Below are 6,000 nucleotides of genomic sequence, written 5' to 3' on the forward strand. Positions count from 1 at the left end.
CTGTTGATGACGAGCTCTATGTATCATGAGTAAAAATCTCTACGTGTCACAAATACCTTAACTTGAATCTTTTGCTTTCTCCCCCCCCCCCGACATTCTATTATCAAGATCTTTAAATATGCAGAAAATTTGAAAGAATTTCACAGAGAACCCCAGTATACCCCCCTGCTAGATTCTACCTTTCACAATTTACTATACTTTTTTTTTAACGTTTATTTATTTATTTATTTATTTATTTATTTATTTATTTATTTATTTTGAGAGGGAGACAGAGACCTGGGGAGAGGCAGAGAGAGAGAGAGAGTATCCCAAGCCACCTCTGCACTGTCAGCACAGAGCCCAATGTGGGGCTCGATCTCATGACCATGAGATCATGACCTGAGCCGAAATCAAGAGACAGGCGCTTAACTGACTAAGCCACCCAGGTGCCCCTACTATTTTTAACGTCACCTATCCAACCGTTAATCTGTCTTCCTTTCTGATGCATTTTGGAGTAAACCATAGACATCAGTATTCATCCCTAAATACTTCAGCACACATATCATTTAAAGGTGGTTATTTTGGGGGCACTGGGTGGCTCAGTCAGATGAGCGTCCAACTCTGGCTCAGGTTATGATCTCACAATCCATGGGTTCGAGCCCTACATTGGGCTCTGGGCTGACAGCTCAGAGCCTGGAGCCTGCTTTGGATTCTGTGTCTCCCTCTCTCTCTGCCCCTCACCGGCTCACGCTCTGTCTCCCTGCCTCTCAAAAATTAAAATAAAATGTTAAATTTTTTTTTAATAGTAAAGTTGGTTCTTTTTTTTAATGTTCTCTTTTGAGATAAAATTTACAATAAAACCTTTTTTTTTAATTCATTTCTCAGGAAAACACACATCTTAAGTGTGCATTTGCTACGTTTTGACCAAAGATAAAGCTGTCACCCAAACCCCTCTCAAGACGAAGAACCTTGCCATCGCTGTAGAAAGTTCTCTGAAGCTCCTTCCCAGGCAATCCCTCCCATCCCACTCCCAGGAGTGGCCTCTGTTCTGATTTTTTTTCCACCATGAATTTGTTTTTGTGGATAGTTTGAATGGAATTATGCAGTATGTGTTTCTGTGTGTGTCTGGTTTCTTTATTGTTCAGCTTAATGTTTTTGAGACCCAAGTTAAAATCAATAGTCGATATAATACTGTACTTGTTTAAAGACGCTTGGGTGGTTCCGTCATTAAGCAAATGACTTGGGCTCAGGTCGTGATCTCACAGTTCGGGAGTTCGAGTCCCACATCGGGTGAGCTCGAGCCCCGCTTTGGGTAAAACATGAACCCTGGGTGGGCCCCACTTCTCTATCTCTCTGTCACTCTGCCCCTTGCAGGATTCTCTCTCTCTCTCTCTCTCTCTCAAAGAAGAAAATATATTGTACTCATTTAAGGCGTACAACGGAGTGATTTGAAATTATAAACATTACAGTATGCTCACCACAGCCACCATCTGTCACCATACAAAGTCCCCACAACATGACTATGCTCCCTATGCTACCCTGTTTGTCCCTGAGACTTTATTTGACAACTGGAAGCTTGTACCTCTTAATGCCCTTCACCCATTTTGTGTATCCCTCCACCGCACCCCCCTCCTTGATCACTATTGTTTTAGGTTTTAAATTTCTTATCCTTATTTTTCAAGATTATCGTGGCCATTCTACATTTTGTCTTCAATGCATTTTAGAATCCGTTTAAGTGCCTTGAGTAGTTCTGTAGAGATCTTGTTTGGGATGATGGTGACTATTAGGGGAACATTGTCATTTTTCCAAGATGTGTTTCATGGTGGGTAGTATTTTGATCTGTCCATGAGACTTTTTTTTTTTTTAAACATTTATTTATTGTTGAAAGAGAGAGAGAGAGAGAGAGAGAGAGAGAGACCATGAGCAGGGAAGGGGCAGAGAGAGGGGGAGGCACAGAATCCGAAGCAGGCTCCGGGCTCCGAGCTGTCAGCACAGAGCCCGACGCGGGGCTCGAACCCGCACACCGTGAGACCGTGACCTGAGCCGAAGTCAGACACTTAACCAACTGAGCCCCCCAGGCGCCTCATGAGGCTTATTTTTCATGCTTTCAGTACACTTGATTTCTCTTCCATATATCCTGCATGTTTCTTGCTAGCTTTTCTTTATGAGAGGGAGGGGGGATTATGCCGTCCAACCCGCCTATCCCCGTTCCCCTTATTTCTACCACAATTTCCCTTTATCTCCCTGCCCCTGGTACAGCTGAGGGCAGACCTGTTTCCTAGGCTTGGCCAATCCAACGCTCTCTGAATCTGCAGCAAGCAGGGCAAAGAGGGGTTGTTGCGAGAGCAGCAATATCCTTGGGTCTGCAGGGGCGTGGTGGCATTCCCTGGCCACGGTGCTCTGCTGTCCAGCCACCAGCACGCCAGTATCTGGTCCCCGGCTTCCTGTGTGTTCTTTGCGCTCGGTGCCCACCCCTCCAGTAAGTTCTCTGTGTGCTGAGGTAACCCAAGTTGCTTTCAGTTGCTGGCAGCCAAAATCAGAAGGTGAGAGGTGACAAGTTGTTAAAATTCTCCACTAGGCAAGACCAGATGGGGTCTGTGAGAAGATGGAAAACCAGGCAAAAACTCCCCCAAGTTTTCTGGTTTCTCCCACGGGGGTCTCCTTTCCTGATCACTGCTTCCTGGGTCATGCCCTGAGCCCAAGAAGACACATTAGAACGTTGAAGGTCCTCGTTTCTAGAATGTTCTGCCTTGTAATACCCACGTTACCAAAAGGAACTCAGCAAGGGAAAATCATCACAACTTCTCCCCCTTTGCCCTCCTTAAAGCAGATTTGGGGAGAATCAGCTCTACAAGAACCCCTTACCTGCGAACTAGACGAGACCAAACGTGGGCAACCACTCCTAAAATACGCCCGAAAGATAACACGTTCCGTTGTTGACCCTCCGGCCCAGAAGGACGCCAGAGACTTCATGCGAGCTCATTACTCTTTTAGTGATTTAGGTAGTGGTTTTCCTAAAACGTTCGTTCATTCAATCCAAGTATGTAGTCAGACCCTAGCATAGCCCAGGCACAAATGAAAACAAAAAGGCGGAAGACCAGGACGTGCTAGGGAGCTGTGTTGCTCCAGATCTCATGGGCAGTAAGCAGAAAAATCCTTTAAAAAAAAAGCAAGAGAAAATTCTGGGGTGGGACCCTAGGGAGAGACCGGCAGACCCACCGGTGTCTCCCCCACCCCCACCTGGCCCCAGAGCCCCCTGTGATGATGCCTCTAATAGTAACAACTAACCACTGGGCACAGATGTGTGAGGCCCTGCTCAAAGTATCGCATCTCCGACAGCCCTTTGAAGAAACCGCCCTTATCACCCCAAGTGTCCACATAGGGAAACTGAGTCACACAGCATTTAAGCTCCTTGCCCGGGGGTCACTGAGCTCATCAGTGGCAGAGCCAGGGATGAGGCGCCAGGCAATGTGGCTCTGCCAGAGCACAGATGACCACCTCCTTCTTCCTTTTAGGTCCCTGCAGAGCAGGAGCAAGAGGCTACCTTGCCCCAGAACAGTTCCGGTCATCCTGGGGACTTGTGACACTGTGGTCTGGTCTAAACCACCCTGTAGGGGCAGGAGGGGGTGAGCGCTGTAGGCCCCAGGGCTCACTCGCGTCTCTGGCCACCAGGCCGTTTCAGCTGGACCAAGGGCACATCCTCTAGAGGCCCCAGTCCTGCCCTTCTCGAGTCAGACCTCCTGCAACTCTTGGTGACCTTGTCTGATGGCGTCCTGTGGACGTGCGGGTTGCCCCAAGAGTTCCGGGTATTGTCTGAGCCTACTGACTGCTGCCCGTGGCCCTGTAACGTGTGGCCTCAGTCTGGTCCCCTCCCTCTGCCCCAGCTGGGTACAAATGTTCCTTTGGCGTGTCTTATCTTGGTGCACCTCCCTGTGTGCCAGGCCAGGGCAGAATTTGGGGTTCAGGCCATCCTGTTCCCCTGTCTACCTCATTCTCTGGTGAAATCTGTAGAACCACAGTCAGGACTGGGCTCCTTGGGGGACGGGCAGCGGGGGGCCTCCCCGCAGGCCATCTCCAAGAGCTGCTGCAGTTTTCTTCTTTACTCTCTCTCTTTTTTTTAATGCGTGCGTGCACAATCGGGGAAGGGGCAGAGAGAGAGAGGGAGACTGAGAATCCCAAGCAGGTTCCAGGCTCTGAGCTGCCAGCACAGAGCCCGACATGGGACTCGAACTCATAAGCCACGAGACCATGACCTGAGCTGAAGTTGGACGCTTAACAGACTAAGCCACCCAGGCGCCCCACTGCATGTGTGTCATTCCCGGCAGAATGACGTGTGTCTAGAGCTGAAGAGTGCTCTCCGTGATGGACCTGTCCAGTTGCAAGCGAGAGCGGTTCCATCCTGCCTGTCCAAGGTCGAGACTCACCCTTCCCCTGTCCGCTTGCTCGGTGGACCCCTGGCCAGGAGCTGTTTCTGCAGAGGCATGAGGAGGGCCTGGGGATCTGGCTGGGGTCCTCCAAGGGCGTTTGGGGCCTCTCAAGGCCCTTCTCGCAGGAAAGGGAGCCCCCTTTGCTATTTGAGTGGGTTCTAGGCAGCCTGTGGCTTGGTCAGAAACTCTTCGCCATGTTACTCAACCATGACCTTCAAGTCGATACGCGTCACTTATTTCTGCTGAGAGCCCCGTCACAGAAAGCCCTGGGTGTAGACAACCTGGCACATTTTCTTAAAAAGTAAATCAAGTCTATTATCTTGACGTCTGGCCAGTTGGAAGAGGGGAGCAGTGCGCCGAAGTTTCCTAGGTCACTGGCTAACATTCTGAGGAGAAAACATTTTTCGTCTTCTTCATTCAACTTCTATAAAATCTCCAACCCGTGTGAGTGTAGGTGAAAGGGTTTTATTGTCTTTAATACAAATAGTCTGGTAAAGCTTGCGTTCACTCGTTCATTCACTCATTCATCCACTCATTCAACCAGTGTTTATTGAACAGCTATTATGTGCCAGGCGCAATTTTTTCCAAGTGCTCAGGCCTCAGCAAGGACCAGACTGCTGAGTTGCCCGCCCTCGCGGGGCTTATATTCAGTGGGGGGGTGAGGGACAGAAGATAAAGGGATGAACAAATGAACGGACGATGAAAGGTGAAGGCAACGAGCAAGGCCAAGTGTGGCGGAGCAGGTCTGGTGGTGTGGCGGGAACAAGGAGGGTCTCTCCTCTGACTCAGGGTGGGCAAGGAGCAGCCGGCTCAAAGCTGGGAGCGGTTCCAGACCGAGAGACCAGAGACATGAAGGCCAGCATGGTAAGGAGGCCGGTGAGGCTGCTTCCAGGAACCAGTGCCATAGAGAGGCACTGGGGACAGAGCCGGGTGGGCCATGCCCCAGAGACCGGGCCCCTCTGATTCCACAGGGCACTTGCAGAACCAACATGAGCTGATACGAGTAATTTTAGAAAGATTCCTCTGAACTCCAGCCTGAGGGAGACTGAAGGGACACGATGACAGAATGTCGTAAGTGATCTGGGGTTTCCACTTGCTAGAAAGGACACGATTGGGACAAGCGGGGAAATCTGAGTAAAATGTGTAGGTGAGATAATAATGTTGCCTCCAGGTTAATTTCCCGAGTTTCATCATTGAGCCAGGGTGGTTTAAGAGGATGTCCTTGTTCTTAGGAGATACGGGCTGAAGCAGTTAGGGGTGGGGGGCATTGCATGTCTGCAGTTTCCGCTCAGACACTCAAACATATGGCGGTGCATATATGTGTGTTCGGTGAGGCAAAGGGGAAGGATGAAATAAACGTGGCAAAATGTTAACATTTGGGGAATCCGGGTGAGGGCCGTGTAAGGAAACTGTTTATACTATTTTGCAATCTCTCCGTGAGTCCGAGCTTATGTCAAGATAAAAAGTTCAAGCTTTGAGACCCCACTGGCCGTGCCTGGATGGTGGCAGCGAGTAGAAATGTTAAGACGCGGGGGGACGGGAGGCCCGGGACCTGGACGGAGGGAGAGATGCTCTGGAGGGAAGGGAGACGGCA

Source organism: Neofelis nebulosa, chromosome 9, assembly GCF_028018385.1.
Source record: "Neofelis nebulosa isolate mNeoNeb1 chromosome 9, mNeoNeb1.pri, whole genome shotgun sequence".
Taxonomy (NCBI): Eukaryota; Metazoa; Chordata; class Mammalia; order Carnivora; family Felidae; genus Neofelis; species Neofelis nebulosa.